This window comes from Phyllobates terribilis, unplaced genomic scaffold, assembly GCF_046119375.1.
Source record: "Phyllobates terribilis strain yellow unplaced genomic scaffold, ASM4611937v1 Scaffold_170__1_contigs__length_4071412, whole genome shotgun sequence".
Taxonomy (NCBI): Eukaryota; Metazoa; Chordata; class Amphibia; order Anura; family Dendrobatidae; genus Phyllobates; species Phyllobates terribilis.
The window spans coordinates 1,432,412-1,447,747 of record NW_027362930.1 but is presented as its reverse complement, the minus strand read 5'-3'; the positions used below and the strand labels follow the sequence as shown (position 1 = coordinate 1,447,747).

The 15,336-nt window shown below is 50.0% G+C and overlaps 4 non-coding genes and 3 pseudogenes across 4 annotated transcripts; all 7 read left to right on the top strand.

The window, feature by feature from the left end:
• The first annotated feature begins 547 nt into the window (after nt 1-547).
• Nucleotides 548-738, top strand: LOC141211481 (U2 spliceosomal RNA). The gene has a single exon (XR_012281454.1). It is a non-coding gene; the product is annotated as a U2 spliceosomal RNA (small nuclear RNA).
• Nucleotides 739-1,850: 1,112 nt separating this feature from the next.
• LOC141212277 (U2 spliceosomal RNA) lies at nt 1,851-2,041 on the top strand. Its single transcript, XR_012282090.1, has one exon. It is a non-coding gene; the product is annotated as a U2 spliceosomal RNA (small nuclear RNA).
• Nucleotides 2,042-3,156: 1,115 nt separating this feature from the next.
• On the top strand, nt 3,157-3,248 carry LOC141211849 (U2 spliceosomal RNA; annotated as a pseudogene).
• Nucleotides 3,249-4,008: 760 nt separating this feature from the next.
• On the top strand, nt 4,009-4,237 carry LOC141211782 (U2 spliceosomal RNA; annotated as a pseudogene).
• A 1,112-nt stretch (nt 4,238-5,349) lies between these two features.
• On the top strand, nt 5,350-5,540 carry LOC141212276 (U2 spliceosomal RNA). The gene has a single exon (XR_012282089.1). It is a non-coding gene; the product is annotated as a U2 spliceosomal RNA (small nuclear RNA).
• Nucleotides 5,541-6,658: 1,118 nt separating this feature from the next.
• Nucleotides 6,659-6,736, top strand: LOC141211824 (U2 spliceosomal RNA; annotated as a pseudogene).
• Nucleotides 6,737-12,298: 5,562 nt separating this feature from the next.
• LOC141211601 (U2 spliceosomal RNA) lies at nt 12,299-12,491 on the top strand. Its single transcript, XR_012281570.1, has one exon. It is a non-coding gene; the product is annotated as a U2 spliceosomal RNA (small nuclear RNA).
• The last annotated feature ends 2,845 nt before the right edge of the window (nt 12,492-15,336 follow it).

Below are 15,336 nucleotides of genomic sequence, written 5' to 3'. Positions count from 1 at the left end.
AAAAGTTTGGTTGATTAGTCTGTGGCATTCTGTTAAACTGTTGCTTATGGCGGTCTCTGTGAGCTTCTCAGCGACATTCAGCCAGCCAGGTATCCTGCCTGCAGTAGATGGAATGTGGCAATGGAACGCTGGCTGCGCGTGTCATAATAGGCTCTGAGCCTTTATATACCTGTGCACAGCAGCAGCCACCTTCAGTCTGCTGCTGGACAGCCAGCAGCAGCAGGAGAGGTATGTAATCAGGAGCCCTCCTGCTAAGGGTAGACAGCTGCTCGTTCCACCCCACCCCCCGCCTTAATTGGTTCTCCTCCCTTCCAACGGTGTTGAGGCGGGTGGGAACAGCAGGGGGTGAAGGTGCTGTGTTTAAAGAGGTGGAGTTATGCAGATCTAAAACGCGTGGATTGCAGCAGCAGCAAGCCGAAAAGTGCAGGCATGTAAGGGATCTAGAGGTTGACAACATGTCTTCTTAACGGGAGTCCAGGAGCTCATCTCCACAAATGGACTTTTCAGGATCCTTGGGTGGCTCCGTAGTTTGAAACCAATTCTGGTTATCGCTTCTCGGCCTTTTGGCTAAGATCAAGTGTAGTATCTGTTCTTATCAGTTTAATATCTGATACATCCCCTATCTGGGGACCATATATTAAATGGATTTTTAGAACAGGGAGATGGAAAAAGAGCTTGCTCTGTCCACTCCACGCATTGACCTGGTATTGCAGTATCTCCAGGACCGGTGCACCCCTTCTTTAATGCAGTTTCTAAAATCAGAAAGAATTGAATTCAATGTTTTTTGTTCATTTTGCTTGTTTGTCGGATTTTGGGATGGACTCTTTGGCTTTGCTTTTCTTCTCCTCATTGGATTTTTCATGTTCAAAGTTGCAGAAGCCAGATTACAAGCTCATTTTGGTTCAACTTCAGCAACTGTGCATTGCATTGCCATGTAATGTGATGCAATGCTATCTTTCTAGCTCTCCCTTTTTACTTCCTTTTGGATAAACAGACATATTAGGCAAGCATTTTGGAGCTTTCACCTAAATAACTACAGGTGGTGAGATAAGCTGCACAATATAATTGACCTTTCAGTATATTGTTGCACACACACCATCTATTTAGCAAATGCCCTTGTTATCAACAGCAGCCTTTTAAACTCACCTGAGCTAACAGGTATGTGCGCTGGTTACTCTGCTGCGCTTAAAATTTCTTTTTTGGTTTGCTACAATGCCTTTTCTGAAACGTTGTCTCCTTCTGCTGGAACACTGACTTCTTTCATTTAATGCCTGCAGACTATAAAAGAGAACCTAACCCAAAAAGTTTGGTTGATTAGTCTGTGGCATTCTGTTAAACTGTTGCTTATGGCGGTCTCTGTGAGCTTCTCAGCGACATTCAGCCAGCCAGGTATCCTGCCTGCAGTAGATGGAATGTGGCAATGGAACGCTGGCTGCGCGTGTCATAATAGGCTCTGAGCCTTTATATACCTGTGCACAGCAGCAGCCACCTTCAGTCTGCTGCTGGACAGCCAGCAGCAGCAGCAGGAGAGGTATGTAATCAGGAGCCCTCCTGCTAAGGGTAGACAGCTGCTCGTTCCACCCCACCCCCCGCCTTAATTGGTTCTCCTCCCTTCCAACGGTGTTGAGGCGGGTGGGAACAGCAGGGGGTGAAGGTGCTGTGTTTAAAGAGGTGGAGTTATGCAGATCTAAAACGCGTGGATTGCAGCAGCAGCAAGCCGAAAAGTGCAGGCATGTAAGGGATCTAGAGGTTGACAACATGTCTTCTTAACGGGAGTCCAGGAGCTCATCTCCACAAATGGACTTTTCAGGATCCTTGGGTGGCTCCGTAGTTTGAAACCAATTCTGGTTATCGCTTCTCGGCCTTTTGGCTAAGATCAAGTGTAGTATCTGTTCTTATCAGTTTAATATCTGATACGTCCCCTATCTGGGGACCATATATTAAATGGATTTTTAGAACAGGGAGATGGAAAAAGAGCTTGCTCTGTCCACTCCACGCATTGACCTGGTATTGCAGTATCTCCAGGACCGGTGCACCCCTTCTTTAATGCAGTTTCTAAAATCAGAAAGAATTGAATTCAATGTTTTTTGTTCATTTTGCTTGTTTGTCGGATTTTGGGATGGACTCTTTGGCTTTGCTTTTCTTCTCCTCATTGGATTTTTCATGTTCAAAGTTGCAGAAGCCAGATTACAAGCTCATTTTGGTTCAACTTCAGCAACTGTGCATTGCATTGCCATGTAATGTGATGCAATGCTATCTTTCTAGCTCTCCCTTTTTACTTCCTTTTGGATAAACAGACATATTAGGCAAGCATTTTGGAGCTTTCACCTAAATAACTACAGGTGGTGAGATAAGCTGCACAATATAATTGACCTTTCAGTATATTGTTGCACACACACCATCTATTTAGCAAATGCCCTTGTTATCAACAGCAGCCTTTTAAACTCACCTGAGCTAACAGGTATGTGCGCTGGTTACTCTGCTGCGCTTAAAATTTCTTTTTTGGTTTGCTACAATGCCTTTTCTGAAACGTTGTCTCCTTCTGCTGGAACACTGACTTCTTTCATTTAATGCCTGCAGACTATAAAAGAGAACCCAACCCAAAAAGTTTGGTTGATTAGTCTGTGGCATTCTGTTAAACTGTTGCTTATGGCGGTCTCTGTGAGCTTCTCAGCGACATTCAGCCAGCCAGGTATCCTGCCTGCAGTAGATGGAATGTGGCAATGGAACGCTGGCTGCGCGTGTCATAATAGGCTCTGAGCCTTTATATACCTGTGCACAGCAGCAGCCACCTTCAGTCTGCTGCTGGACAGCCAGCAGCAGCAGCAGCAGGAGAGGTATGTAATCAGGAGCCCTCCTGCTAAGGGTAGACAGCTGCTCGTTCCACCCCACCCCCCGCCTTAATTGGTTCTCCTCCCTTCCAACGGTGTTGAGGCGGGTGGGAACAGCAGGGGGTGAAGGTGCTGTGTTTAAAGAGGTGGAGTTATGCAGATCTAAAACGCGTGGATTGCAGCAGCAGCAAGCCGAAAAGTGCAGGCATGTAAGGGATCTAGAGGTTGACAACATGTCTTCTTAACGGGAGTCCAGGAGCTCATCTCCACAAATGGACTTTTCAGGATCCTTGGGTGGCTCCGTAGTTTGAAACCAATTCTGGTTATCGCTTCTCGGCCTTTTGGCTAAGATCAAGTGTAGTATCTTTTGAAAAGGCGGTTTTGGATGTTGGCCGCCCTAGTAGATTGATACATTATGCACACTGGGGTTTAGGCGCTTGTTAGTACGCCAGGTGGCTAATATAGTCATCTGGTGGAAAGCATGGCCCCCCAGGATCGACGCCATTGGGCCGGGGAAGATCGAAAGCCCGAAGTGTGAAGTGCCCCAGGAGTGGTGACCCTGGGGTGCCTTAACTCACTGGGATTGGGAACCCCACTTGAGTTTATGGCACATTTGCACAAGCACTTCAAATTTTCTTTCTTCGCACACACCCTTATTCCGGGCCTTCTGGCCTTAGGATGGGGAATTTTTCAATTCCCGGTCGAAGGTCCGGGCAGTATTATACTGTGAAACCTTCACTATTAATTTAATTTCTTTGTCACTGTGTGTCCACTTATTCACGTGTGTCACGTCCTACTAGGATTTTGTCGGGATGCGGTTCCCTTACGGGTTCCTCTCTTGGCAGGTCTAGGGGGGGAGTGTGTGGCCATCAGGTTCCGCTCCCCTCTGAACCCCCCTGGCTCTCCTCTTTCGGAAGGAGAGCGTTGTTGGCTCCCCTCTTCCGGGAGGAGAGCACAGTCTTTGGCTCCCAGTGCCTTGCTCGGGTGAGAACTCGGGCAGGTGCTGGGGGTAAGATTGGGTCGCCTCTGGCTTCGGCTGGAGGTGGCTTTTTGTCCCTGTTCCCCGCTGTGGCCTTTTGGCTCGGAGGGACGGGGAATGGTTTGGGGGACCCTTCTCCTTTTGGAGAGGGTTTCAAGAAGACCAGCATCCTAGTGCACTTTTTTTGTGGCACTTGTCACTTTTTTAAGCGCACTCGGGTTTTGAACACGAATTCGGGCTTTCGGAAAAAAAAAAAAAAAAAAAAAAAAAAAAATCTGTTCTTATCAGTTTAATATCTGATACGTCCCCTATCTGGGGACCATATATTAAATGGATTTTTAGAACAGGGAGATGGAAAAAGAGCTTGCTCTGTCCACTCCACGCATTGACCTGGTATTGCAGTATCTCCAGGACCGGTGCACCCCTTCTTTAATGCAGTTTCTAAAATCAGAAAGAATTGAATTCAATGTTTTTTGTTCATTTTGCTTGTTTGTCGGATTTTGGGATGGACTCTTTGGCTTTGCTTTTCTTCTCCTCATTGGATTTTTCATGTTCAAAGTTGCAGAAGCCAGATTACAAGCTCATTTTGGTTCAACTTCAGCAACTGTGCATTGCATTGCCATGTAATGTGATGCAATGCTATCTTTCTAGCTCTCCCTTTTTACTTCCTTTTGGATAAACAGACATATTAGGCAAGCATTTTGGAGCTTTCACCTAAATAACTACAGGTGGTGAGATAAGCTGCACAATATAATTGACCTTTCAGTATATTGTTGCACACACACCATCTATTTAGCAAATGCCCTTGTTATCAACAGCAGCCTTTTAAACTCACCTGAGCTAACAGGTATGTGCGCTGGTTACTCTGCTGCGCTTAAAATTTCTTTTTTGGTTTGCTACAATGCCTTTTCTGAAACGTTGTCTCCTTCTGCTGGAACACTGACTTCTTTCATTTAATGCCTGCAGACTATAAAAGAGAACCCAACCCAAAAAGTTTGGTTGATTAGTCTGTGGCATTCTGTTAAACTGTTGCTTATGGCGGTCTCTGTGAGCTTCTCAGCGACATTCAGCCAGCCAGGTATCCTGCCTGCAGTAGATGGAATGTGGCAATGGAACGCTGGCTGCGCGTGTCATAATAGGCTCTGAGCCTTTATATACCTGTGCACAGCAGCAGCCACCTTCAGTCTGCTGCTGGACAGCCAGCAGCAGCAGCAGGAGAGGTATGTAATCAGGAGCCCTCCTGCTAAGGGTAGACAGCTGCTCGTTCCACCCCACCCCCCGTCTTAATTGGTTCTCCTCCCTTCCAACGGTGTTGAGGCGGGTGGGAACAGCAGGGGGTGAAGGTGCTGTGTTTAAAGAGGTGGAGTTATGCAGATCTAAAACGCGTGGATTGCAGCAGCAGCAAGCCGAAAAGTGCAGGCATGTAAGGGATCTAGAGGTTGACAACATGTCTTCTTAACGGGAGTCCAGGAGCTCATCTCCACAAATGGACTTTTCAGGATCCTTGGGTGGCTCCGTAGTTTGAAACCAATTCTGGTTATCGCTTCTCGGCCTTTTGGCTAAGATCAAGTGTAGTATCTGTTCTTATCAGTTTAATATCTGATACGTCCCCTATCTGGGGACCATATATTAAATGGATTTTTAGAACAGGGAGATGGAAAAAGAGCTTGCTCTGTCCACTCCACGCATTGACCTGGTATTGCAGTATCTCCAGGACCGGTGCACCCCTTCTTTAATGCAGTTTCTAAAATCAGAAAGAATTGAATTCAATGTTTTTTGTTCATTTTGCTTGTTTGTCGGATTTTGGGATGGACTCTTTGGCTTTGCTTTTCTTCTCCTCATTGGATTTTTCATGTTCAAAGTTGCAGAAGCCAGATTACAAGCTCATTTTGGTTCAACTTCAGCAACTGTGCATTGCATTGCCATGTAATGTGATGCAATGCTATCTTTCTAGCTCTCCCTTTTTACTTCCTTTTGGATAAACAGACATATTAGGCAAGCATTTTGGAGCTTTCACCTAAATAACTACAGGTGGTGAGATAAGCTGCACAATATAATTGACCTTTCAGTATATTGTTGCACACACACCATCTATTTAGCAAATGCCCTTGTTATCAACAGCAGCCTTTTAAACTCACCTGAGCTAACAGGTATGTGCGCTGGTTACTCTGCTGCGCTTAAAATTTCTTTTTTGGTTTGCTACAATGCCTTTTCTGAAACGTTGTCTCCTTCTGCTGGGACACTGACTTCTTTCATTTAATGCCTGCAGACTATAAAAGAGAACCCAACCCAAAAAGTTTGGTTGATTAGTCTGTGGCATTCTGTTAAACTGTTGCTTATGGCGGTCTCTGTGAGCTTCTCAGCGACATTCAGCCAGCCAGGTATCCTGCCTGCAGTAGATGGAATGTGGCAATGGAACGCTGGCTGCGCGTGTCATAATAGGCTCTGAGCCTTTATATACCTGTGCACAGCAGCAGCCACCTTCAGTCTGCTGCTGGACAGCCAGCAGCAGCAGCAGCAGCAGGAGAGGTATGTAATCAGGAGCCCTCCTGCTAAGGGTAGACAGCTGCTCGTTCCACCCCACCCCCCGCCTTAATTGGTTCTCCTCCCTTCCAACGGTGTTGAGGCGGGTGGGAACAGCAGGGGGTGAAGGTGCTGTGTTTAAAGAGGTGGAGTTATGCAGATCTAAAACGCGTGGATTGCAGCAGCAGCAAGCCGAAAAGTGCAGGCATGTAAGGGATCTAGAGGTTGACAACATGTCTTCTTAACGGGAGTCCAGGAGCTCATCTCCACAAATGGACTTTTCAGGATCCTTGGGTGGCTCCGTAGTTTGAAACCAATTCTGGTTATCGCTTCTCGGCCTTTTGGCTAAGATCAAGTGTAGTATCTGTTCTTTTAAGAACACAAGAGCTACGATCTACACTTGACGAGAGCGATCGAACTCGGAAGGAGAAGAGCTTCGGAGCCCAGCTGACATCAGAGAACGAAGGCGGATATCGGTGGGAGGAAGAAGCTCTAAAGAATCCAGAAGAAGACGAAGACTCGGAGAAGAATCGGGCTGTCCTGTGGAATCTTCGAGGAAGAAAATCATCGAGACAAAGACCTTTCGGGGAATTTGTCCAGAACACGACGGGAGAAGAATCTACATAGCTCCACCCATTCCGGGAAGAGTTCCAGATCCAGCTCCAAGAAGTAACTGCAGGAGGAAAGCCATGGCAAGCGCTGCGAGGAAGGCCGAAAAGAAGAGCCTGGAGCTGGGGACAGCCAGGAGGGCCCAGCCAGGAGCCGATTCTGACCCCAAGGACTCTGCCTCCACGACTGGCCAGCAGAAGGGACCCCAGAAGCCCCGCCACGAAGCTCCAGCCCTGGAGCCATGGATGCGGCAGACGGTGGCCCTGAAGCTGAAGGAAGTGGATGGGAGGGTGCCGGACATGTCCTCGGACGTGTTCTGCCAGAAGATGCTGCTGGATCGAGGCTTCTCCAGGTCGGACACACTCAGCATCCAGACCTTCTTGACGGGGATCTTCTTCGTCACCTTCGCCACTGTGAACACCTGCAGGAGGTTCTGGGAAATGGTAAGCGCAAAAGGACCGGATAATTCTTTCTCTGCCTTTACAGGTAGCTGCCCTATCCAGAGGGATGAAAGGAGGATCACGGTCTCCATGCGCAACCCGCACACCCCAGGCCAAGACATCTGTACCTTCCTGAGACGCTTCTGTTTGGTTGTGAAGGAACCCTCTCACATCCTGAATGGACTCGGCTTCTGGACAGGTAAGTGGTCGGTGACCGTTAGACTTCACAGGGACCTGGCGTACTCAGACGGACTTCGGCACCTGCCCCCGACATTCTCCCTGGGCAACTCCTACGGCCTCATCTATTACCCGGACATGCCGCGGAACTGCAGGAGATGCGGCAAGAACGGCCACGAGATGAAGGACTGCAAGGAGGATGCCTGCAGGATTTGTCGAGTGACGGGACACAGCTCGAAGGACTGCCCGAAGAAGACGTCCTGCAACCTGTGTGGGCTGGCGGCTCATCTGTACAAGGATTGCCCCAGGCGTGAGAGATCCTGGGCATCGGTGGTTGCGACGACCCCAGCTACGGAGGACAAGGCCCCGACGACCAGGCCTGTGAAGGTCAAGGACGCGACGACCAAGGCCCCAGCGGCCAAGGCCGAGACGACCAAGGCCAAAGCGGTCAAGGAGTCGGTGGCCAAAGCCCCAGCGACGGTCCCAGCAGCTCCGAAGCAGAAGAAAAAGTCAAAGGAGGGTAAGAGTTCTGTCACCCCTCTCTCGATCCCTCCCCCTGCCACCCCCGTCCAATCCCCCCCCACCCCGGCCACCCCTGCTGAGGATTCCACTTCCTCTTCCTCCTTCCCCTACTCCTCAGCAGGTGTCCTTTCCCCTGCCCCGGCAGCCACTCTCCCTCCCCAGACCATGGTAGCGGTGGAATTAACCTTTCCTCCACCCGCCGCTATCTATTCCGAGGAGGATTTTCCCCTTCTTGTCTCCCCAGTTCCAACCCGGGGAAAGAGGAAGGTGGAGGACAGCCCTGCTACTGAATCCTCCAAAAAGAAGATTCTGGATTTCGTAGGCGAAAAGGAGGATACCCTCCCTGAGCCAGAAGAGATGGAGCACATGGTTGAGACCCTGGTGGCCGAGCCAGAAGAGGAGGAACTGGTGGTCGCCGAGATTGAGGCCGCGCTGCTTGACCAGATGGAGGAAGAGGGCCTGCTGGTGATCCCGTCACCAGCAGTCAACACCGACGAGGGACCACCCGACCGGAGTGGTAACTAAGGTGTATTGCCTGCGCTAACTTTTTCTTTTTTCCCTACATGATGGCTAATATTAACTTATTTTCCATTAATGTCAGGAGCATCAAGGACAAGTTCAGACGTCAGACTATTTATGCCTTCCTTACTTCCCAGTTGTGTGATGTTTATATGTTGCAGGAATGTTCCCTTCCCTCCTCTAGGTCCTTCAAACATCTGGCCAGGGAGTGGTCCCACGGTCCATCCTACTGGTCCGGTGGGGGTGACTGCAAGTCTGCGGGGGTCGCAATTCTGATCGGGGGGGCGCATTCACGCTTGAGTCCGTCCAGGAGCTCATCTGCGGCAGGGCTCTTGTTGTAGATGGCAACTGGGCGGGAGAACCTGTCAGGTTCATCAACGTGTATGCGTCCCCACTGAAGAATGAGCGTTTGGAGCTTTTCCAGACCCTGCAGCTTCAGCTTGCCACCACCAGGACCTTAGTGATGGCCGGGGATTTCAACTGCCCCATCGAGGAGGACGGTCGTAGTTCTGGCACATCTGCCAAGTTGGACATCACGTCCAAGCTGCTCATCGAGATGGTAACCGAGGCCTCTCTTCAGGACGTGGTGGGCTCCATGGGGAGAGGCTCCACGAACTATTCGTGGAGCCGACCCGATGGCTCACTCCGCTCCAGGATTGACTTTGTGTTCACCTCTCGGGCAGTCAGGCAGAGTAGGCACTCGATGGTCTCCTGCTTCTTCTCCGACCACAGAGCCATTCACTTACAAGGTGTCCTCGGCGACGGTTTTCCGTCCGGCCCCGGCTCCTGGAAGCTGAATTGTGCTCTGCTGGCTCAGGATGAAGTCGTGGAGGAGCTCAGAGCAGCCTACGCAATGTGGCAGTCCTACAAGGGTAGCTTCCAAACAGTCTCTGATTGGTGGGAATATGTTAAACTTGAGTTTCGCTGTTTCTTTCAGGCCAAGGGTCGACAACATGCGTGTGAGAAGAGGAGGGACTTCAGAGGGCTGCAGCGCGAGCTGCGGTCGCTGCAGGACCTTCTTCACTGCGGCTGGGACGTGAGGGAGGAGCTGGAGGAGACCAAGAAGAGCCTGAAAAGGCACTTTGAGGAGGAGTCCAAGCGAATCATCTTCCGTTCCAAAGTGGAGAATCTGGAGAAGGGTGAGAAATGTAACTCATTCTTTTTCAGGAAACTTCATGCCGGTCACACGCCCCTGAACGAGCTGCGAGACGAGAGCGGAAACATGCGACGTGGGAAGGAGGACGTGATGAGGGTCGTCAGCAACTTCTACAGCGAACTCTACTCCCACAAGACTACCGACCCCGACGCTGCTGATAAGTTCCTGTCAGGTATCACTAACCATCTTGATCCTGCAGGCACGGCAGCCTTGGACAAACCTCTGATGGTGGGCGAATTGCTCTCTGCCGCTAAATCCTTTAGGACCGGCAGGACCCCGGGCAGTGATGGTCTTCCAGCGGAGCTCTATGTAGCGCTGGGAGACCTCATCTGTCCGGACCTGTTGGACCTGTACGAGGAGATGGTGGTGGAGGGTAGAATGCCTCCATCTTTGAGGGAAGGAATGGTCACGATCCTGTACAAGCGGAAGGGAGAGAGGTGCGACCTGAGGAATTGGCGTCCCATCACTCTGCTCAACGTGGACTACAAGATCCTGGCCAAGACGATGGCGACACGACTTAAGACGGTCATCGGACGGATCATCCACCCGGACCAGACCTGCGGCATCCCTGGACGTCGCATCGCAGACAGCCTCGCTCTCGTGCGGGACACGGTCGAGTACATCAAGGTCCGCCGCGCACACGCGGCCCTGGTCTCCTTGGATCAGGAGAAGGCCTTCGACCGGGTTTCCCACGAGTTCATGGGCCGAGCTCTGCACCGGTTAGGTTTGGGTAACATGTTTTGTTCGTATGTCCGTCTGATGTATTTTGATATCCACAGCTCGGTGTTGGTGAACGGCTGGAAGACTGACCCCTTCCCTGTCCTCTCTGGGGTCAGACAAGGCTGCCCTCTATCACCTCTTCTTTTTGTTTGTGTTATAGAACTCTTCGCAGAGGCTATCTGGCAGAATGGAGAGATCAGAGGGATCACCGCACCGGGTCCGGGACGACACGAGGTCAAGTGCTCGCTCTACATGGACGACGTCACCGTCTTCTGCGCTGATCGTGGTTCAGTCGACGCCCTCGTCCAGACGTGTGAGAGGTTCGGCCGGGCTTCAGGGGCCAAAGTCAACTGCAGGAAGTCGGAAGCCATGCTCTTCGGGGATTGGCAGCCGGCCTCCTCCGCCCCCTTCCCCTTCAACATTCAACCGGATTTCCTCAAGGTGCTGGGAGTCTGGTTCGGGAAGGAAGGAGCGGCCCTCAAGTCCTGGCAAGAACGCTTGGCCAAGGTGAAGCAACGGATCGGACTCTGGAGCCTCAGACACCTCACTTGTGAGGGTAAGGCACTCGTCCTGCGTAATGAGGTCCTGCCCGTCTTGCAGTACACGGCGCAGGCCTGGCCCCCACACGTCACTGTGTGCAGGGCCATTACCAGGACAGTGTTTCACTTTGTCTGGGGATCCAAGATGGACAGAGTCAGGCGGGCCGTCATGTACAAGGAGCCTCGCAAGGGTGGGAAGGGCGTTCCAGATATCCCCACCCTCCTGCGATCCTCTTTTGTGTGTGATTGTGTCCGCCGGACTTTGCAAGTCAAGAATGGCTCCGCGGGCAGGTCCATGTCTCGCTTCTTCCTGCTTCCTCTTTGGAGGCGACTCGGCTGGGACAAGTGGGACAGCTCCTTCCCCTACAACTGGACGACGCCATGGTTCTACGGAGACGTCGTTCGATTTGTGGGGGAGCATCAACTGGAGGGACTCAAGCCCGACTTGTGGAAGCCCAAAACTATCCACAAGCTAATCAGAGCCAAGGATGACGTGGAGAACATCACAGGACTTCACCAGGACACGCTGGAGACTGTGTGGACAAATGTGTCGTCTGACAGGCTGACCAACGGGCACAAGGACTTGTCGTGGATGGCGATTCAGGGCGGACTGCCCGTCCGGTCATTCATGCATGCCCGGAACCTGTGCAAGACCCGGTACTGCCCAAGGTGCCCCTTCGTGGAGGAAACATCTTTGCACACTTTTTGGGACTGCGGATTTGCACAGCGCCTATTGACTGCACTTGAGGACGACCTGAGGAACTCTGTCCCCAGGGCGAGCCTATCGCACCATTCTGTGCTTTACGGACTCTTCCCTGGGGTTCATACCGTCGGAGCCATCCAGGAGGCTTGGCGCCTTATGAACTGCTTCAAGGATGCCGTTTGGGTCGCCAGGAACCGGCTCATCTTGAGGAGGGAGAGGATGTCCATCCAGGACTGCCGCAGGCTGATCCACAGCCTGCTCAGAGACTATTCCATCATGGACGGTCCGGAGGACGAGGACGAGGACTAAACCCCTCCTCCCCCTCTCCCCTTATGTGTCTTGTCTTTCAAAAAGCTTCGGGCCTGTGATTTTCCCCTCCCCATCCCCTTTTTCCCAATCCCCATCCCTTATCACGGTTCGTCGTACTGTATTGATTGACATGCTTTTTCTTTCAGATTGAGTGTTTTGTGTAGCATAGGGGTGTGATGTGTCTAGTTAGTGCGTCGTATCCTCATGCTATGTAAATATGATGTAGAATTCTGTGTGTACTGGGCTGCGGCACTGTACACTGTCTGTTAATTTATTTTTTGTGCTAATAAAAGATATATTCAATCAAAAAATCTGTTCTTATCAGTTTAATATCTGATACGTCCCCTATCTGGGGACCATATATTAAATGGATTTTTAGAACAGGGAGATGGAAAAAGAGCTTGCTCTGTCCACTCCACGCATTGACCTGGTATTGCAGTATCTCCAGGACCGGTGCACCCCTTCTTTAATGCAGTTTCTAAAATCAGAAAGAATTGAATTCAATGTTTTTTGTTCATTTTGCTTGTTTGTCGGATTTTGGGATGGACTCTTTGGCTTTGCTTTTCTTCTCCTCATTGGATTTTTCATGTTCAAAGTTGCAGAAGCCAGATTACAAGCTCATTTTGGTTCAACTTCAGCAACTGTGCATTGCATTGCCATGTAATGTGATGCAATGCTATCTTTCTAGCTCTCCCTTTTTACTTCCTTTTGGATAAACAGACATATTAGGCAAGCATTTTGGAGCTTTCACCTAAATAACTACAGGTGGTGAGATAAGCTGCACAATATAATTGACCTTTCAGTATATTGTTGCACACACACCATCTATTTAGCAAATGCCCTTGTTATCAACAGCAGCCTTTTAAACTCACCTGAGCTAACAGGTATGTGCGCTGGTTACTCTGCTGCGCTTAAAATTTCTTTTTTGGTTTGCTACAATGCCTTTTCTGAAACGTTGTCTCCTTCTGCTGGAACACTGACTTCTTTCATTTAATGCCTGCAGACTATAAAAGAGAACCCAACCCAAAAAGTTTGGTTGATTAGTCTGTGGCATTCTGTTAAACTGTTGCTTATGGCGGTCTCTGTGAGCTTCTCAGCGACATTCAGCCAGCCAGGTATCCTGCCTGCAGTAGATGGAATGTGGCAATGGAACGCTGGCTGCGCGTGTCATAATAGGCTCTGAGCCTTTATATACCTGTGCACAGCAGCAGCCACCTTCAGTCTGCTGCTGGACAGCCAGCAGCAGCAGCAGCAGGAGAGGTATGTAATCAGGAGCCCTCCTGCTAAGGGTAGACAGCTGCTCGTTCCACCCCACCCCCCGCCTTAATTGGTTCTCCTCCCTTCCAACGGTGTTGAGGCGGGTGGGAACAGCAGGGGGTGAAGGTGCTGTGTTTAAAGAGGTGGAGTTATGCAGGTCTAAAACGCGTGGATTGCAGCAGCAGCAAGCCGAAAAGTGCAGGCATGTAAGGGATCTAGAGGTTGACAACATGTCTTCTTAACGGGAGTCCAGGAGCTCATCTCCACAAATGGACTTTTCAGGATCCTTGGGTGGCTCCGTAGTTTGAAACCAATTCTGGTTATCGCTTCTCGGCCTTTTGGCTCAGATCTGTAATGGGTCTAGTCATTTGGCTGTCTGTGCGTTAACTCTTGGCCCTGTGGCATCGCCATTTTATGGCTTAAGCCACTTGCTGCTATAAGGAGTTGGCCAGTAGACACGACTAGCGATAATGGGACGCATTCGATACGCTGGGCCCGGTGAGGCTCGAGTGAAGTTTGGAATCCAGATTGATGTGGAAGAAGGCAAAGAAGGAATCTTTACCCTCAGCTTCGTGGTGAAGGAGATTTTGTTTGGACTCCTTGAAGTGAAGAAGGAAGAAATCTTGTGCCTCCAGCAATTCAAAAGCAAGTATAATCTTGTATTTACTTCTATGGCTGTTTGCAACAATTTCTATGATTGTTTGAAAAAGAATCTGGACAATCAATATTTGGATGGGCTGACTTTTGTCATCTTGTATTGCTCCAAAGAGGTACCTCTGACTGTTTTCATGTACAACCCACATGTGGACTTGGCTTTGATTTATGCCTTTCTAAATAGGCACTGCTATATTACCAAGGTGGCAGTAAAAGTCATGAATGAGGAGGAACTATGGACCGGTAAATATCGTTTCATGGTCAAGTTCCGGGAAAGTCCTGATGAACCAGGGGGTATACATTATCCTCCATCAAATTTTTCCATTGGGAGTGAGCGGGGTTACCTGTTCTTCCCCAATGCGCCCAGGTTTTGTCGTCATTGTAGGAGGTATGGCCATACTCAGGAAGCATGCGACATCAGACAGATTATTTGCAGGAAGTGCAATGAGGTGGGTCATTCTTCCAATAATTGCAAAAATGAAATAGTCTGTAACCTCTGTGGAGAGAAGGGGCATGCCTTCAGAGACTGTATATTCCATCCTGGTTCATATGCGGGGGCAGCGGGAAGGGGAAGGAGAAGAAATGAATCTCCTGCACCCACAGCTACAACTCCGACTGCTCCAACTCCGACTGCTCCGATATCTACTCTGGCTTTCCTGGATGAGGAGGAGGCTCGGGTTGCTTTTCCAGAACTGGTTCGTGTGAATGTAAGAGGAAATATGGAGCTGGCACCTGAGCCACCGGTGCAGAGGGCCGCGTCTGTGGCTTCAGATGTCAGTGAGTCTGAGACGATAACTGATGATCGTATAGGCATGGAAGTGGCCCCGGTGGAGGATCTGGAGGCTGAAATTCCAGACATGATGGTTACATTGCAGGGGGAAGAGGAGTCTGATCTGACCAGAACACCGCATGTGGCCTGGAGCGATGTCGTTTCTGACCTTGAGGAGGAGGGAGGTCAGGGGGACTTTGACCCCCAGCGGCGGGATTATAGTTCAGATGAAGATGGAGGCGCTTCAGTGAAGAAAAAGAAGAAAACTGAACCATCCTTTTCCCCTTTAAGTGATTGCAGTGTGAGTCCAGCCCGGGTGTACCCTACTGCATCCGATCCCCAAGATGTGTCTTTTTTGGGGGAAGGCACAAACTACGATATCTGCACGTCCAGCGTCCTACCCCCAGAAGGGTTAGGATGATGTACAGGTGGGCATGTTGTCGTGACCTGCCACATCAAATTAATAGATGGGTGCCCAAGTTGCTCTCAGCATCTTGTCGCTAAATGTTCGGCTGATTAAATCTGAGTCGAGAAAAGTGGCAATTTTGGACTACTTGAGCAACTTGGATGCGGACGTATACTGTGTCCAGGAGTGTGGGATCTCCGATCCCTTAAGTGAAAATGCATGG